The 18,894-nt window shown below is 38.5% G+C and overlaps 2 non-coding genes across 2 annotated transcripts; one reads left to right on the forward strand and one right to left on the reverse strand.

The window, feature by feature from the left end:
• Nucleotides 1–287: 287 nt before the first annotated feature.
• On the reverse strand, nt 288–394 carry LOC112739292 (small nucleolar RNA R71). The gene has a single exon (XR_003170224.1). It is a non-coding gene; the product is annotated as a small nucleolar RNA R71 (small nucleolar RNA).
• A 17,685-nt stretch (nt 395–18,079) lies between these two features.
• On the forward strand, nt 18,080–18,183 carry LOC112739578 (small nucleolar RNA R71). Its single transcript, XR_003170510.1, has one exon. It is a non-coding gene; the product is annotated as a small nucleolar RNA R71 (small nucleolar RNA).
• Nucleotides 18,184–18,894: the final 711 nt, after the last annotated feature.

The raw sequence follows: 18,894 nt of genomic DNA on the forward strand, positions 1-18,894 counted from the left end.
ACTTTGAACTAAAGCCACAGCTCATCACCCTTGTTCAGAACAACTGTTCATTCGGAGGGAGTGTCCAAGAAGACCCCAATCAACATTTAACCACCTTCCTGAGGATATGTGATACTGTGAAGTCTAATGGTGTTCATCTTGACACCTATAGACTACTTCTATTCCCTTTCTCACTCAAGGACAAGGCATCTAAATGGCTGGAATCCTTCCCAAAGGAGAGTTTAGCAACCTGGGAAGATGTGGTAAACAAATTCCTGGCAAGATTCTATCCTCCTCAACGGATTAACAGGCTGAGAGCTGAGGTGCAAACATTCAGGCAGTAGGATGGTGAGACTCTATATGAAGCATGGGAGAGGTTTAAGGACCTGATAAGAAGGTGTCCACCAGATATGTTCAATGAATGGGTGCAGCTACATATTTTCTATGAAGGCCTTTCTTATGAATCAAAGAAGGCAGTAGACCATTCATCCGGGGGATCTCTTAACAAGAAGAAGACCATTGAAGAAGCCATAGATGTCATTGAAACTGTAGCTGAGAATGACTACTTCTATGCTTCTGAAAGAGGTGACACTAGAGGAGTGATGGAGCTGAACACTGTGGATGCACTGCTGGCCCAAAATAAGCTTATTACCAAGCAGCTGGCTGACCTCACCAAGAAGATGGAGAGGAACCAAGTGGCAGCAATCACCACCTCATCAGCAACCCAAGAGGGAGTGAATGCTGAGGCAGAGGAGGAGCAAGAACAAGCCAATTACATTGGAAACTCACCCAGGCAAACCCATGATCCATACTCCAAAACCTACAACCCTGGATGGAGGAATCACCCAAACTTTGGGTGGGGAAATCAACAAGATCAAAACTAAGATCAGAGACGTCACAACCCCAACAACCATGCAGCTCACCAACATTCCACACAAAGATCATATCAACACCACCCTAACAACACCTCTCCACATCATTACCAAAACCAGAATGACCAAACTCACCCCTCCACTCTCAACTCACCCTCATCTGAAGATAGACTCTCCAAAATTGAGACTATGCTTGAGGGCATATGCAAAGAGATTCAAGATAATAAGGTATTCAAAGAGGAGGTGCGAGCTAGCATCAAGAACCAGGGAGACACCATCAAGAGGCTGGAAATTTAAGTGGGATACTTATCTGAAAAGATTCCCAAACCTACTGATAGCTTCCCAAGTGACACAGAAAAATCCGAGAGGTGAAGCAAAGAAAGTCAGATGGGAAGATTGTAAGATGGTTACTACAAGTAATAAGGAGACTGAGGAAAAGCAAAACAAGCCATTAGAACAACTTGGAGAGACATCAGTAGAGAAACAGGAAAAAGATCGCCAAGAACCCAAAACTTTACAAAAGGAGCTGACACAGAAGGAGCTGCTGAAACTCTATGCACCTTTTCCCCAATTACTCAATGGTGCTGTGGAAAAGAGAATATACTCAAGGTTTCTTGACCTGTTTGCATCCCTCCATGTAAACATACCATTCATCAAGGCCCTCCAACAAATGCCCTCATACATCAAGTATATGAAGGAGCTGCTGACCAGGAAAAGCTCACTCAAGGGAGGACAAATAATAGTGATGAATAAGGAATGCAGTGCTCTCATTCAACCAGAGTTGCCTATAAAAAGGAAGGACCCAGGGAGTTTTCACTGTGCAATAGGAGAAACACGGTTTGATAGAGCACTCTGCGATTTGGGAGCAAGCATCAACTTAATGCCTTTATCCCTTATGAAGAGGCTACAGATCAATGAGATAATGGCCACAGATGTAGTCATCAGGCTGGCTGACAAAACTCAAAAACAAGCAATAGGAGTGGTGGAAAACGTGTTAATAAAGGTTGGGAAATACTTTCTTCCCACAGACTTTGTCATCTTAGACATGGAAGAGAGTCACACTCACCCAATCATATTGGGAAGACCATTCCTAACTATAGCCAGAGCACTCATAGATGTGGAGCGAGGGGAGCTAATTTTGAGAATCCATGATGAATAGCTCAGCTTCAATGTCTTCAAACTCTCACAAGAAACAGATCAAGAGAACAAAGAACTAAGCAAAGATCATAATGAGATACCGAGGGAAGAAGCAAGTACTGAAGCACAAACAACACCTCTGGGAAACCTTAGTTGATGAACAAGGAACTCAGCAGCTGTCACAGCTTAAGGAAAATCAGGAGGAACCTAAACCACCAGAGTCATGTGAGACCAACAACAAAATTTCCTTAGAAGAGGTCACAAAGAGCAAGGCATCATCAAAAGGGACAAAGAAGAAGGCACCAACGAGGTGGAGGAACAAGAAGATCCCTACAGAGGACTTTTCTCCGGGGGATAAAGTGATCTCAGCCTACTTCCCAGATATTCCACCTCATTTCCCCAATATCCCATCTCAGTTACCTAAGGTCTTCACCATTAACAGAGTTCTTTCTTTAGAACATGTGGAGATCCTTGATGAAGCCAATGGATATTGTAACAACCCTGATTTTTGAGTACATGAGATCTTTTCTGAAAGTACGGATTTCTCCAGAAGATCAGTAAAGAGAACACCTCTGCTATATCATCAAGCATCTCAATTATCATTATCATTATGTCATCCTTAAGCTAGAACCTCCTTTGAGGCAAGCTCGATAATGCAATCACGAAGAACCTAGTTTTTGAACCGTATCGGTTGGCAGTTTTGATTCTGATTTTCGTAAATAGTCTCTATTTGACGAACTGGACTCGATTCATGAGAGGAGAGAGATAATAGTATAATATTATCATTATATTAGTATTATAAAATGCTTGAATGATATTATAAGGTTACCTGGTCTGTTTTTGTTAAAAACAGAAAATCGGTTTAACCGGGTTTACGGTTTACTGGTGCAGCTTAGCACCAGCACTCTCTGATGAATTTAGCAATGCTAAGGCCTCATTATACATGTTCTATTCTCATAATAAATATGTTACTAGTGTCATTTATGCTAGTAGCTCAGAAAATAATTTTTTAGAGATGTTTTTACGAGTGTTCCGGTACACCTAGTTTTAGTAGTTGTACACCAGAGATATTTTAATATTATTTTAATCCACCTCCAAGCCAACCAATCACAACTCACCTTACACCTCCAAGACCTCCAAGGCTGTCTCATTTCATCATTTTGGCCGAAAATAACAAGAGAGAAAAGAGAGAAATTTTCATGAACACTTAATCTTCAAAGCTTGATTTCTTCTGAACTAAAACTCAAATCAAAACTCCGATTTCACCAAAATGATCCTCTCTTCTTCCTCTACATAATCATGTAACTTATCAAGGATAGAAATAAGGTGATATGGCTGTCTCCCTCCCATTTCAATTCGGTTTTCAAAGAAAACCATGCAAAACATGTGTTTTCTTGATGTTCTTCCTTAGGAATCATGCTTAACTTGACTTGAGGGCCAAGAAACTTGAATTTCCAGCAAGTCTAAGGTGCGATATCTCTTCCTAACATACTGAGTGAGATTTGGTCAGTTGAGAGTTTTTGGATTTAAAGTTGTTGTTAATGTGATTTAGGAGGAAAAAGTGCTCAAGGACCACCTGAAAGTTTAACCGAATTAGGAGCAGCAAAACCAGGTAGGGATTGACGAATTTAATCTTGATTGATTGTGTTTGAGTTGTGTGATTATGATATGGTTTGGCTGTGCTTGAAATTGATTGTTTGTATGAGTAATTCTTGTTGAAAATTTGGGAAAAATTTGATGAAATTTGATGAAATTCAAGCTATGAATGTGTGTTCTTGTGGCTGCTGGAAAACAAAACCCTAGAGCTTAAATTGAGGTTTAATTTGTGTTAAAATCATGTAGATAAGATGGGGTTTTAGTGGCTGGAAATTTATTTTGAATTACGGTAAAAATCGGTTGCTGAAAAGACTGAAAAACGGGTAAAAACAAAGAAAGAATCTGAAGAATTTACGAAGAACACGAAGAACACTTTGAGTGTGGTGAAGAACAATGAAGAACACCTTTTTGATCCATAAAAGGGCAAGAAAGTAAATATTTTTGGTGTTTGGGGGGTTATTTTGTAATTTCCAAAAGTTAGGGTGGTAAAAGTAGAAATATTAAAAGTTACGGGTGGTAAAAAGTGAATTTTAAAGGTTAAAGGTTAAAGTAAAGTTAATTTTCGAAAATTTAATAATAAAATAATAAATAATAATAAATATTAAATAATAATATTTAATTAAAAATAATATTTTAATAAAAATAATAAAATAATACGGAAAAGGCAGTTTTCTCTAAAAGCTTTAGAAAGACAACTTTAAGCGCAGAATCTCATAATTACCTTCATAAAACACTTAGGGAGTGGTAAGAACATATTAGTGAGGCAAAGATAAAAGAAAGATAAAAAGTTGAAGAAAAGATAAAAACTAAAGAAAAGTCTGTAAGGTTTTAATAACAGAAAAACAGACAGAAATTAGTGAACGAACTAGAGCAACATAGTTAGCCCTTGAGTTGCGACTAGGGTTAGGTATTATATGAAAAGTTAAACTGTTTCAGTATAGACTTAATGAACCTATACTTGGGACAGGCTAACTATTCATACCGAAATTTACATAAACTTTAAATACATACGTTAAGCAGAGAAATCAGAGCAGAGTAGAGAAACACAGAAAACAGAGTAACCAGAGTAAAGTAAAGAGATAAAGAGAAAAAGAGTAATATAGATACATATGAAAAGAGTAACCAGAGAAGAGAAAAGAGATACAGAGAATAGAGTAATTAAAACAGAGTAAAGAGATACAGAGAAAAGAGAAACCAGAACAGAGTAAAGAGATATAAAGAGAAGAGTAATATAATAAAGAGCTATATTTATATATATTAGTTGCTTGAAGCAACCCAGAGCTATATTTATATATATATTAGTTGCTTGATGCAACCCAGAGCTATATTTAATATATATTAGTTGCTTAATGCAACCCAGAGTTTCTGTAGGGAAACTAAGTTACCTACAGCTATTTTCCGCTTTCCTAGAGCAGAGCAGAGTATATATATATTTTCCTGCAGTAAGCAGAGGCTGTCTCAATTGAGTGGCTATTATTATATGCGCATTTATTTAGGAACGGAAAATCGTATCCGGGAAATCGGGATTACTCGTGACCGGATAAATGTCGGGATTGCGGGCAGCCAATCGACACATGAGCTCATGGCCTGCGCTAGGGCTAGACATGCATCATTCTTGTCTGCGCATCATTCTCTGTTGCATTCCTTTCTGTGTGTGATCTACTTCTTTATGTTTGTCTGCTCGTATGCTATTTCTGTGCTTTATTTTCTTGTATTCTTTTGTTTGTGTTCTGCTTTCTTTTCTCTCTACTTTCTCTTTCTATCTTTATCTTCTGTTTACTGCTTCGCTATATTATGTTATTTGTCTACTAATTGACCCCAAATAAATGAACGTAACTAATAACCCCGGCCCTACTAAGAACTCCCTAGTTCTTACCCCTTCTCTCTCCCTTTCCCCTTCAGATGGAAGTAAGAGTTCCTTTCCGTAGTTCGCTGATGATTGTATGCAAAAAGGGATTCCACTCTAGGCAGTCTTCTGAGTCTAGGGTGAATATCGTTCTCTGATTATATGTATATACTGTGAGACCAGCCAACGTCTGCACCCCGTTCGTATGCGCACTTTAACCTAAATCCTGTGTACGAGATTCCTATTGTGTGGCTACTTCATGAGGTACCAGAGAGACGTCCTGTGGAAAAGTTTGATCATGCAGAGGAGTAGCAGATGATGTTCTATCTTTTGATAACGTTCTACTTGACTTGAGTTTTGAAGACCTAGAACGTACTTTCCCTCGCTTTAGTAGTTTAGAGGGACTAGATGAGTATAGAGTCTAGGCTAGCGTAGGTGCCAGCCTAAGGACCTCTTGAACAGGTCAGGACCTGGGATGTTGTATGTATGTATATGTATATAGTTATTATCTAGCTATATCTAGGGGTGTTCTAACTAAAAGTCTATACTCTAATAAAGGCTGGATCACTGAATGTTGTTAGCTGCTTGTGATGTATTTATGTGTGATTGTTTATAACTGTTTTATCTGTTTTTATTTGTGAATTGATTATAAATGATTATGTTTATTAATCCAAACATTTTTAGGAAAGAAAAGTACCTCACTAACTAACTACGCTTTTAACAATGAATCAGGCTCATATAATAAATAATAGATAATAATTAGGATGACAAATTGGTAGCACTCAGTGTCTGGTATGTCTTAGGCGTACTGAAAATTGGGTCGTTACAATTTGGTATCAGAGCAGTTCGTTCCCAGTAGAGCCTGGGGAGTGGACTGACTATGCTTCATTGCATACTCTGTTGTGTGTCTCATGCATATAGGATATCCCAGTGATATATGTTGCATGATTGTCTCTGTGTTTTCATTTTGGGAATGTTCACACTTGACTTGAAGTGTTAAGACTGATCACCTTAACAATGATTGTTTGGTGTGAACAAGACTACAATGGGTTCACGGAGACGAGGCGTACGGGAAGGAATTCCTAATGTTAACTACGAGAGGGAACAGGAAACGTTTATGGCTACCATGAACAACGTGGCTGAAGTAGTGCGTGAAGCTGCTGTAGCAGTGGCTAGGGCTGTTGAACGTCTCGGAGTGAGAAATAGGAACGAGAATGAATATGGAGAAGATAATGGGAATGATGAGAATAACTTAGGGCATCCTAAAAGACCTATGACCCTTGCGACCTTTCTGAAGGTTAATCCGCCTAAGTTTAAGGGTACACTCGTTGCGACTGACGCTGATAACTGGTTTCAAGGTATTGAACGATCACTGAGAGCGCAGCATGTTCCGGAAGGACAACACGTGGAGTTTGCTACTTATATGCTCGAGGGAGAAGCTGAGTACTGGTGGCAGGGGATACAACGACTGCTACAACATAATGAAGGTGACATTCCTTGGGATATTTTTAAAGATGAATTCTACAAGAAATATTTCCCAAGAGCAGTGCGTGATGCTAAAGAGATAGAGCTTATGCAGCTGAGGCAAGGGGGTATGACTGTTGCTGAGTATGCTTGTAATTTCGATGACTTGTGTCGTTTCTCTAAGATCTGCCAAGGGAATCCTGCTGACTTTTAAGAATGGAAGTGCTTGAAGTTTGAAGGAGGCCTTCGTGATGATCTGATGAGTTCAATAGTTCCGCTGGAGATACGTAATTTTGCTGAATTAGTCAACAAGAGTAAGTTAGTAGAAGAATGTATTAAGAAAGTGACTGTGGCCAAGGTGAGTCGCCAAGGATTTCCACCAAGGCATCTTAGCAATCATCAGGCAGCTGGAAGAAGGGTGCATTTTAAAGCGCATGGCATACGACAACATAAGAACCTACAAGTTGGTAACATTACTGCTCGCTGTACAGGTAAGAATGGAGGTAAAGTAAGGCAAGGCAATGGTAAATGAGCCCATCAGGCTTACATAAACACTGCATGTAAGCAATGTGGAAAAGAGCATGATAACAGATCTTGCCAGTTTGGATCACCTAACTGCTATGCTTGTGGAGAACTTGGACATATTGCCAAGGATTGTCCGAAGGGATTTACTCAAAATTCAGTTAGAACCCCGCAATAAGGACGAGTGTTTGCTATCACTATTGACGATGTTGTGCAATCGAACGCCCTCATTCAAGGTCAGGTTATGTCAAGAATCGATTTCTAACTGTACTGTATGATTCGGGTGCATCACATTCTTTATTTCTCTAACTATTGCTCACGAGTTAGGATTATATTTCTTTATATTGAATTTTTACTTGATTGTCCACACACCTGCATCCCAAAATGCTTTGACCAGTTTAGTGTGCCTGCAAGTACCATTCGCTATTAGGAACAGGACTTTTATACACTATCTAATCTGTTTGTCTCTATATGGTTTAGAAGTTATTTTAGGATTAGATTGGTTATCTAAGTATCATGTTTTCCTTGTTTATTTTAAAAGAACTGCTGTTATTCCATCTGATAGTCTATGTACTAAACCATTTCTGTCCCGCACCTTATATCTGAATTCTGTAAGAGTTACCTTAGGCGGGAGTGATTGTGAGGGGTATGTTCTGTTAGTGGCTAGCTCGAATGATAGTGAATTAAGCTTAGAATGAATCTGAATGATGAAGGAATTTCCTAATGTTTTCTTGGATGACATACCTGAGTCTCCTCCTCAGCGAGAGATAGAATTCAGCATTGATCTAGTACCTGGAGCTGGACCGATTTCCATAGCACTGTATTGGATGTCACCATTGCTTGCAGAGCTGAAGAAGCTGTGAGATAGGATCGTAGTGGCCTATGGAGGTACAAGAAAAGAATTTGTGTGCCTAACTCTGGAGAATTGTGACAAAAGATTCTTGCTGAAGCTCACCAAAGTAGATTTTCTATGCATCCTGGAGTGACAAAGATGTATCGAGATTTGAAACAAATGTTCTGGTGGCCGGGCTTAAAGAAAGAAGTAGCTGATTATGTCTCAAAATGTTTAACCTGCCAGAAGATGAAGGTGGAATATCAGAAGTTGTCAGGAACCCTGCAACCCTTAGAAATACCACAATGGAAATGGGAGCAGATTTCTATGGATTTTGTCATGGGATTGCCAAGGACCTCAACTGGACACGATGCCATCTGGGTAATTGTGGACAGGTTGACAAAGTCAGCGCACTTCCTTCCGATTCGAGTTGACTATACTTTAGAAAGGCTGGAACGAATATATATTCAAGGAATCGTACGACTACATGGGATACCTTCATAAATTGTCTCAGATCGAGTTTCGAGGTTTACTACTAGATTTTGGGGAGCTTTTCAGAAAGTGTTGGAAACAGAATTGCACACGAGTATAGCATACCATCCTCAGATAGACGGACAATCAGAGCAGACAATCCAGACGTTAGAAGACATGTGACGATCATGTATGATAGACAATCAAAGCAGCTGGGATAAGTATTTGCTTTTGGTCAAATTCGTCTACAACAACAGTTTCCAATAAAGTATCGGGATGGCACCATATGAAGCTCTCTATGGAAGAAGATGTCGGACACCATTGTGTTGGAATGACGATGGAGAAGCTAGTGTCTTAGGTCCAGACTTAGTGTAAGAAACTACTGAGAAGATAAAGGAGATTCATCGGAAGATCCAGACAGCACAAAGCCGTCAAAAGAGCTATGCCGATAATAGACGTAGACCCTTAGAGTTTAGTGACGGAAACCGTGTCTTTCTAGAAGTAACCTCGATTACTAGAATAGGTAGAGCCCTTAAGACTAAAAAGCTTAACCCACGATACATAGAACCTTTCCAAATACTTAAAAGAGTCGGTCTAGTAGTTTATCAAATAGTCCTTCCTCCTTATTTATCAAACCTTCATGATGTTTTTCATGTCTCACAACTTAAGAAATATATTCCTGACAAGAGTCACATTTTACAACCAGAGACAGTACAGTTATGAAATGATTTGACATATCAAGTATCACCGGTTCAGATCGTAGAAAGAAGTGATAAGCAGCTAAAAGGCAAGACTGTTCGCTTAGTCAAAGTAGCATGGGAACCAAGAGGAGAGGAAGAGCACACTTGGGAACTGGAAGATAAGATGAAAGCTGATTACCCACATTTATTCCTAGGTAACTGAAATTTTGAGGGCAAAATTTTCTTTTAGGAGGGTAGAATGTAACAACCCTGATTTTCGAGTACATGAGATCTTTTCTGAAAGTACGGATTTCTCCAGAAGATCAGTAAAGGGAACACCTCTGCTATATCATCAAGCATCTCAATCCTCATTATCATTATGTCATCCTTAAGCTATAACCTCCTTTGAGGCAAGCTCGATAATGCAATCGCGTAGAACCTAGTTTTTGAACCGTATCGGTTGGCAGTTTTGATTCTGATTTTCGTAAATAGTCTCTATTTGACAAACCGGACTCGATTCATGAGAGGAGAGAGATAATAGTATAATATTATCATTATATTAGTATTAGAAAATGCTTGAATGATATTATAAGGTTACCTGGTCTATTTTTGTTAAAAATAGAAAATCGGTTTAACCGGGTTTACGGTTTACTGGTGCAGCTTAACACCAGCACTCTCTGATGAATTTAGCAATGCTAAGGCCTCATTATACATGTTCTATTCTCATAATAAATATGTTACTAGTGTCATTTATGCTAGTAGCTCAGAAAATAATTTTTTAGAGATGTTTTTACGAGTGTTCCGGTACACCTAGTTTTAGTAGTTGTACACCAGACATATTTTAATATTATTTTAATCCACCTCCAAGCCAACCAATCACAACTCACCTTACACCTCCAAGACCTCCAAGGCTGTCTCATTTCATCATTTTGGCCGAAAATAACAAGAGAGAAAAGAGAGAAACTTTCATGAACACTTAATCTTCAAAGCTTGATTTCTTCTGAACTAAAACTCAAATCAAAACTCCGATTTCACCAAAATGATCCTCTCTTCTTCCTCTACATAACCATGTAACTTATCAAGGATGGAAATAAGGTGAGATGGCTGTCTCCCTCCCATTTCAATTCGGTTTTCAAGGAAAACCATGCAAAACATGTGTTTTCTTGATGTTCTTCCTTAGGAATCATGCTTAACTTGACTTGAGGGCCAAGAAACGTGAATTTTCAGCAAGTCTAAGGTGAGATATCTCTTACTAACATACTGAGTGAGATTTGGTCAGTTGAGAGTTTTTGGATTTAAAGTTGTTGTTGATGTGATTTAGGAGGAAAAAGTGCTTAAGGACCACCTGAAAGTTTAACCGAATTAGGAGCAGCAAAACCAGGTAGGGATTGACGAATTTAATCTTGATTGATTGTATTTGAGTTGTGTGATTATGATATGGTTTGGATGTGCTTGAAATTGATTGTTTGTATGAGTAGATCTTGTTGAAATTTTGGGGAAAATTTGATGAAATTCAAGCTATGAATGTGTGTTCTTGTGGCTGCTGGAAAATGAAACCCTAGAGCTTAAATTGAGGTTCAATTTGTGTTAAAATCATGTAGAAAAGATGGGGTTTTAGTGGCAGGAAATTTATTTTGATTTATGGTAAAAATCGGTTGCTGAAAAGACTGAAAAACGGGTAAAAACAAAGAAAGAATCTGAAGAATTTACGAAGAACACGAAGAACACTTTGAGTGTGGTGAAGAACAATGAAGAACACCTTTTTGATCCATAAAAGGGCAAGAAAGTAAATATTTTGGTGTTTGGGGGGTTATTTTGTAATTTCTAAAAGTTAGGATGGTAAAAGTAGAAATATTAAAAGTTACGGGTGGTAAAAAGTGAATTTTAAAGGTTAAAGGTTAAAGTAAAGTTAATTTTCGAAAATTTAATAATAAAATAATAAATAATAATAAAATATTAAATAATAATATTTAATTAAAAATAATATTTTAATAAAAATAATAAAATAATGCGAAAAAGGCAGTTTTCTGTAAAAGCTTTAAAAAGACAACTTTAAGCGCAGAATCTCATAATTACCTTCATAAACACTTAGGGAGTGGTAAGAACATATTAGTGAGGCAAAGATAAAAGAAAGATAAAAAGTTGAAGAAAAGATAAAAACTAAAGAAAAGTCTGTAAGGTTTTAATAACAGAAAAACAGACAGAAATTAGTGAACGAACTAGGGCAACATAGTTAGTCCTTGAGTTGCAACTAGGGTTAGGTATTATATGAAAAGTTAAACTGTTTCAGTATAGACTTAATGAACCTATACTTGGGACAGGCTAACTATTCATACCGAAATTTACATAAACTTTAAATACATACGTTAAGCAGAGAAATCAGAGCAGAGTAGAGAAACACAGAAAATAGAGTAACCAGAGTAAAGTAAAGAGATAAAGAGAAAAAGAGTAATATAGATACAGATGAAAAGAGTAATCAGAGAAGAGAAAAGAGATACAGAGAACAGAGTATTTAAAATAGAGTAAAGAGATACAGAGAAAAGAGAAACCAGAACAGAGTAAAGAGATATAAATAGAAGAGTAATATAATAAAGAGCTATATTTATATATATTAGTTGCTTGAAGCAACCCAGAGCTATATTTATATATATATTAGTAGCTTGAAGCAACCCAGAGCTATATTTATATATATATTAGTTGCTTGATGCAACCCAGAGCTATATTTATTATATATTAGTTGCTTAATGCAACCCAGAGTTCTGTAGGGAAACTAAGTTACCTACAGCTATTTTCCGCTTCCCTAGTGCAGAGCAGAGTATATATATATTTTCCTGCAGTAAGCAGAGGCTGTCTCAAATGGAAGTAAGAGTTCTTACCTCTTCTTACCCCTTCTCTCTCCCTTTCCCCTTCAGATGGAAGTAAGAGTTCCTTTCCGTAGTTCGCTGATGATTGTACGCAAAAAGGGATTCCACTCTAGGCAGTCTTCTGAGTCTAGGGTGAATATCGTTCTCTGATTATATGTATATACTGTGAGACCAGCCAACGTCTGCACCCCGTTCGTATGCGCACTTTAACCTAAATCCTGTGTACGAGATTCCTATTGTGTGGCTACTTCATGAGGTACCAGAGAGACGTCCTATGGAAAAGTCTGATCGTGCAGAGGAGTAGCAGATGATGTTCTATCTTTTGATGACGTTCCACTTGACTTGAGTTTTGAAGACCTAGAACGTACTTTCCCTCGCTTTAGTAGTTTAGAGGGACTAGGTGAGTATAGAGTCTAGGCTAGCCTAGGTGCCAGCCTAGGGACCTCTTGAATAGGTCAAGACCTGGGATGTTGTATGTATGTATATGTATATAGTTATTATCTAGCTATATGTAGGGGTGTTCTAACTAAAAGTCTATACTCTAATAAAGGCTGGATCACTGAATGTTGTTAGCTGCTTGTGATGTATTTATGTGTGATTGTTTATAACTGTTTTATCTGTTTTTATTTGTGAATTGATTATAAATGATTATGTTTATTAATCCAAACGTTTTCAGGAAAAAAAAAGTACCTCACTAACTAACTACGCTTTTAACAACGAATCAGGCTCATATAATAAATAATAGATAATAATTAGGATGACAAATTGGTAGCACTCGGTTTCTGGTATGTCCTAGGCGTACTGAAAATTGGGTCGTTACAGATATAGGTCTACTGCAAGAGGGGAAGATTTGAAGCATTACCAACCACCCTGATAAAGGCAAAACGTCAAGCTAGTGACGCTAAAGAAGCGCTTTATGGGAGGCAACCCATGTTTTATATGCTTTTAGATTAGTTAATAATGCAAGGTTCATGAATTTCAAATCAACTTGATATGCATTTGTATGAGTCATTGTGTGCAACATATAGTGAAGAACAAGTTTGGTGTTCAAGGCACACTAAGAGAACATCATTGTAACCCATATCATGTCACTCTTAGAGGCCTTGAACAATTCTTTTACATCACACAGCACCAAACTAAGTTTGGTGTTGCAAATGTTGTACACATGGATGTTGAGCTAGTCAGTTGGTTTGCACTAATTAATGGCACTTAGTTAGTTAAAACAAAAACTTTAAAAAGTAGTTATTCTTTAAATTTTGCCGCCACTTCCTACAAGTGTGTTTTTAATCATTTTTTTATTTTGTAGGATCATTGATGGGGCATTGAAGGGTTCGGATAACGCAAAAAGAAGAATATTTCGCACGTGTCTCAAGGGGGAATGCATTGGGAATGGTTGCCATGCAACATTGGAAGAAGAACAAACTTGGAAACTGAACCAACCCCATCATAAAGTTGGCAAACCTTGTGCTTATTCCACACAAAACCCCAACCGTCTGTCAAACAACCACCACGGCAATCCACACCTTTCATTTCCTCCTCACTTCCCTATATAAGTGAGTCCTAGTCCGTACTTCCCCTTCACACCCAAAGTGCCATTTCTCACACTTCACACCTTTTGCATCCGAATTCCTTCATTACACCTTGTCCTAACCAACCGAATTCCTCATCTATCCGTACCCTCCACCCTTTTCACACAGCAAACTCAAGCTCATGGCATCATCAAGATCCAAAAGGCAAAAGAGGAAGGAACCAGTGGAGAGCATTCCTTTCAATGAGAAGAGATTCAAAACTGCATTCTATGAACTCAAATTTGATCGGATAAAGCTCAAGAAGATACTGCCTGAGTTAACGTTCCAAATTGACGAGGATGAGTGCCCACAGATTCGAGAGAAGATTGAACAAAGAGGGTGGCAAAGGCTCACGAACCCAGAGGGGAAGATCAATGCAAACCTCATCAAAGAGTTCTATGCAAATGTGGTTAGAGAAGACAAAACCAAGGCCCCAACCTTCAAAAGTTACGTAAGAGGAAGAGAGGTGGACTTCAGCCCAAATGCTATAACAAGAACTTTTCAGCTGAAATCACCACATTTTGATGAGCTTAGTTATCATGCAAGGATAAGTAAGAGCCCTGACAATGATGAACTCAAAGAAATAGTGACTGACATATGTGTCATAGGAGCTGACTGGGAAAGGTATGCGGATAAGAGACCCCGGTTCATCAAGAGGGGAGACCTTAGCCCGGAAGCCAAGGGATGGTTTGAACTCGTGAGGAGGTCTATTCTCCTAGCTGCAAATAATTCAGAGGTCAATATTAATCGAGCGACTATGGTACATTGCCTAGTACAGGGTGGAGAAATCAATGTGCATGAACTCATAGCTGAGGGGATTCAAGAGTCAGCTGAGAAGGTTGATTCGGGTGCCAGGCTTTGGTACCCCAGCACCATTCTCAGATTGTGTACAAAGACCAAGGTAGTCTTCGAGGATAGCAATCCAAACTGGGTGAACCTTGGGAGGCTAGTTACACTTCAGCGTCTGATCTATACTACGCCTGCCCAACAACAAAGAAGACCTCAAATAGGAAAGCAAAAACCAAAAGAAGGAGCCTACCAAGAAGAATCTCATCACGAAGAACACCAACAAAGAGAATATTATGACCCAACCAACATAAACCTGAATCACATTCATGGAGCCATTGAGGAACTAGCAAGGAGTTATATGGAGGGACAAGAACAACAACTGCATGTTCAAGCTCAAAGGATGGATCGTCAAGAAGAACTCCTTTCTAATTGGATGAATCAACAAGGGGAGTGGCAGAAACAGCAAATGGAACATTATTCCCAGCTCACTCAAGCCATCAATCAAGTGTCTGAAAGGCAAGAGCATCAAGATAAGCGCCTTCAAGAACTCAACCAATGCCAGCTAGCTCAGACGAAGGCATTCAATGAGTTTAGTGTACTTAATGAAGGACGACAACTACATAAGGAGGAGTTCAACATAAACACTCAAGCCAAGTTGAACTACATGACTAGTCATATGCATAATCTATACTATGCCATCCCTACATATGATGAGGTCCAAAAAGATTTTGTAGAACAAGAAGAAAGAAAGGTGAAACAGCAGAATAAAACATTGAAAAAAAAGATGGAAGATGCTGGTTTTTGGAAGAAGTTGATTGGAAAAGGCAAGGGAAGTGGGAGTACAAGCACTCAAGAGAAACACAAAGAGGACAAGCAAGAGGAAGAGCATGGACAACCCCATGAGTAAAAGGTGGTGGAGTTCCCTCTTTGTTCCATATTTTTCAAGCTTTAAATAAGGAAAATCATGTATGAAATAGAACATTTTCCATGGTAGTTTAGAAATTTTCAATTCTGACTTTAAGTTTTTCATTGCCTAGGTCTATGATTACTAGTCAAGTTGCCTATTTTCAATTCCATCCTACTTATTGTGTTGCTTGTCTCCCTTTTGAATCAAATAAAAAGAGAATGATTGTTATCAAAGACCAGAGTGGAGTTCATATTGTGGAGTAAATTCCTTAGTTTGTGATGTGGTCATAAGTTAGCTAAGTTGGTTCACCAACAAGGGTGGGAAGATAACTATCTGGCCTGAATCATATGCTTGAAACACACCCCATGAGACTAGCTAAATAACAAGATCCTAATAAGAAAAAGGGGAAAAGAACAATAAGAGTTGAAAAAGAAAGAAAAGTAATAAAGAATAAGGCTAGGAACCAAGGGTTTGAAACTTGAGAGATGTGTCTGTGGTGCTCCTGTACCAAGGATCTGCTTGGATGAATAAGTTCGTAGGAGTGCTTCATCACTTGGTAACTTGTGTTAACTAACCCGGGATTATCAACTGAAAATCCACTATCAAGAGCAACCTTGCTACAGAACATTTAGTAACCCAAAGAGGTGCTGGACACCAAGGTCTCAAGAAAGAAAATAAACAAACCATGTGCCTGTGGTGTGTATGTATGGGGGAAAGAGACTTGAGGGAGTAAGTCCTTAGGGGTGTCTCAACACCTAGCACCTTGAACCAACTGGTTCGGGAGTGCTGGCTGAAAGCTTATCTTAAAGAGTCGCCCCCTCACAGAGCACCTAGTCTAAGAACACAAACAAGCCCTGAAATAACAAAAAGGATCAATAAATAAAAGTCTCATGGGATGCAATCAAGTGAGTGTTCTAGGACATGATAAAGGTCTGAAAGCCAGTGAAGGAATGAACCTAAGTTGCTATGCATGAAACCACCATAAAATCAAAGGACATAACTTCCACAATAATGACTCATTTCTCTTGGCATTCCATTCATCTTTCTCTTGTTCCAGTACTTGCTTAGGGACAAGCAAGCTTTAAGTTTGGTGTTGTGATGCCAGGGCATTTTGGCCAGTTTTACTGACCTTTTCTTTATTGTTTTTAGGGTAGTTTCATGTATTTTCTTAGGGAATAAGCAAGTTTTGGGTAGAATTTCACTTACATCTTGATTCAAGCATACATTGTGCACTTTACATGATTTCATGAGGATTTTGCATGAATTTAATGACAAATTGGATGATGCATTTCCCATGACTAGGACTAGAGCTTTGATGCACTTTATTGCTTGATTTCAGGACAAAGGAAGCAAGGAAGAACCACGTTAGCAGCCACGTTAGTTTAACTAACGTGACCTCTAACGTGGAATGGGAGCTAACCTGCAAAGTTAATGAGAAAAGTAATCGCCAATAACGCCCTCGAAGCCATAATAGCCCACGTTAAGAGTCACGTTAACTAAGTTAACGTGAACTCTAACGTGGAAGAAAGAAATGAAGCCAACGTTAGTGACACTTACCTTTGTTACTAACGTTGGACCAAGCTCACAATTGGCCACGTTAAGAGGAATGAAGAGATCATACTAGAAATGCTTTCTCATGTTGGACCAAATTGGGTTTGGTTGGATATGGTGACTATAATCCTACTAACACTTGATTTGGGAATGCATGTGGTATAATCAATGACCATACTTCATCTCTTCTCATGAGTAATTGACCAAGGAATTGGCTATTGATCAAGATTTGAGAGATTGAATTGCTAAGGAATTGGAATTCGATCACTTAAGATTGCCAAGGAGATCAATGAATGCATTGATTGAGGAAGAGATGGAAATGAACTTGATCCGGAGAATGCAACATCTCCTACGCCCAATGAATCCCCATTTCTGATCTTACCCATTCTCTTTAATTTCTACAATTTACTTTTATGAGCATCTTCCCCATTCCCATTTAAATTCTGCAATTTACCTTCTGCCATTTACTTTCAGCTCTTTACTTTTGGCATTTACATTTTCTGCTATTTACTTTCTCGCCATTTAATTTCCTGCAACACTCAAACCAAATTCTGCTTCGCTCAACTAGAACATTCTTCTAATTAAAGTTGCTTGACCAATCAATTCCTGTGGGATTCGACCTCACTCTATTGTGAGTTTTTACTTGACGACAATTCGGTACACTTGCTGAGGGAGATTTGTTGAGAGACAAGTTTTCATGCGTATTAGTCAGACTCTGAGAAATCATATTGACTTGTTGAGTCAATATTTTATTCTGAGCCAGCATGGCATTCAGAGTATCAATCTCAAGAACTCCTTTCTTCTGAGTTGTCCCATTATTTACAGGATTCCTTTCAGAAGTGTACATGAATTGGTTATTTGCAACCATTTCAATGAGTTCCTGGGCTTCTTCAGGCGTCTTTTTCAAATGAAGAGATCCACCAGCAGAGTTGTCCAATGACATCTTGGACAGTTCAGATAGACCATCATAGAATATGCATATGATGCTCCATTCTGAAAGCATGCCAGAAGGACACTTTCTGATCAGTTGCTTGTATCTTTCCCAAGCTTCATAGAGGGATTCGCCTTCCTTCTGTCTGAAGGTTTGGACTTCCACTCTAAGCTTACTCAATTTTTGAGGTGGAAAGAACTTTGCTAAGAAGGCATTGACCAGCTTTTCCCAAGAGTTCAGGCTTTCTTTAGGTTGTGAGTCCAACCATGTCCTAGCTCTGTCTCTTACAGCAAAAGGGAAGAGCATAAGTCTGTAAACTTCAGGGTCAACTCCATGGGTCTTAACAGTGTCACAGATTTGCAAGAATTCAGCTAAAAACTGATGAGGATCTTCCAATGGAAGTCCATGATACTTGCAATTTTGCTACATTAGAGAAACCAATTGAGGCTTAAGCTCAAAGTTGTTTGCTCCAATTGCAGGAATTAAGATGCTCCTTCCACAAAAGTAAGAAGAAGGTGCAATAAAGTCACCAAGCATCTTCCTTACTTTATTGGCATTGTCATTATTTTTGGCTGCCATGTCTTCTTTTTCGAAAATTTCTGTTAGGTCCTCTCCAGAGAGTTGTGCTTTAGCTTCTCTTAGCTTTCTCTTCAAGGTCCTTTCAGGTTCAGGATCAGCTTCAACAAGAATTTCTTTGTCCTTGTTCCTGCTCATATGAAAGAGAAGAGAACAAGAAAGTATGGAATCCTCTATGTTACTGATGAGCGGATAATTTATACACTTTTTGGCATTGTTTTTATGTAGTTTTTAGTATGTTTTAGTTAATTTTTATTATATTTTTATTAGTTTTTATTCAAAATTCACATTTCTGGACTTTACTATGAG

This window comes from Arachis hypogaea, chromosome 13, assembly GCF_003086295.3.
Source record: "Arachis hypogaea cultivar Tifrunner chromosome 13, arahy.Tifrunner.gnm2.J5K5, whole genome shotgun sequence".
Taxonomy (NCBI): Eukaryota; Viridiplantae; Streptophyta; class Magnoliopsida; order Fabales; family Fabaceae; genus Arachis; species Arachis hypogaea.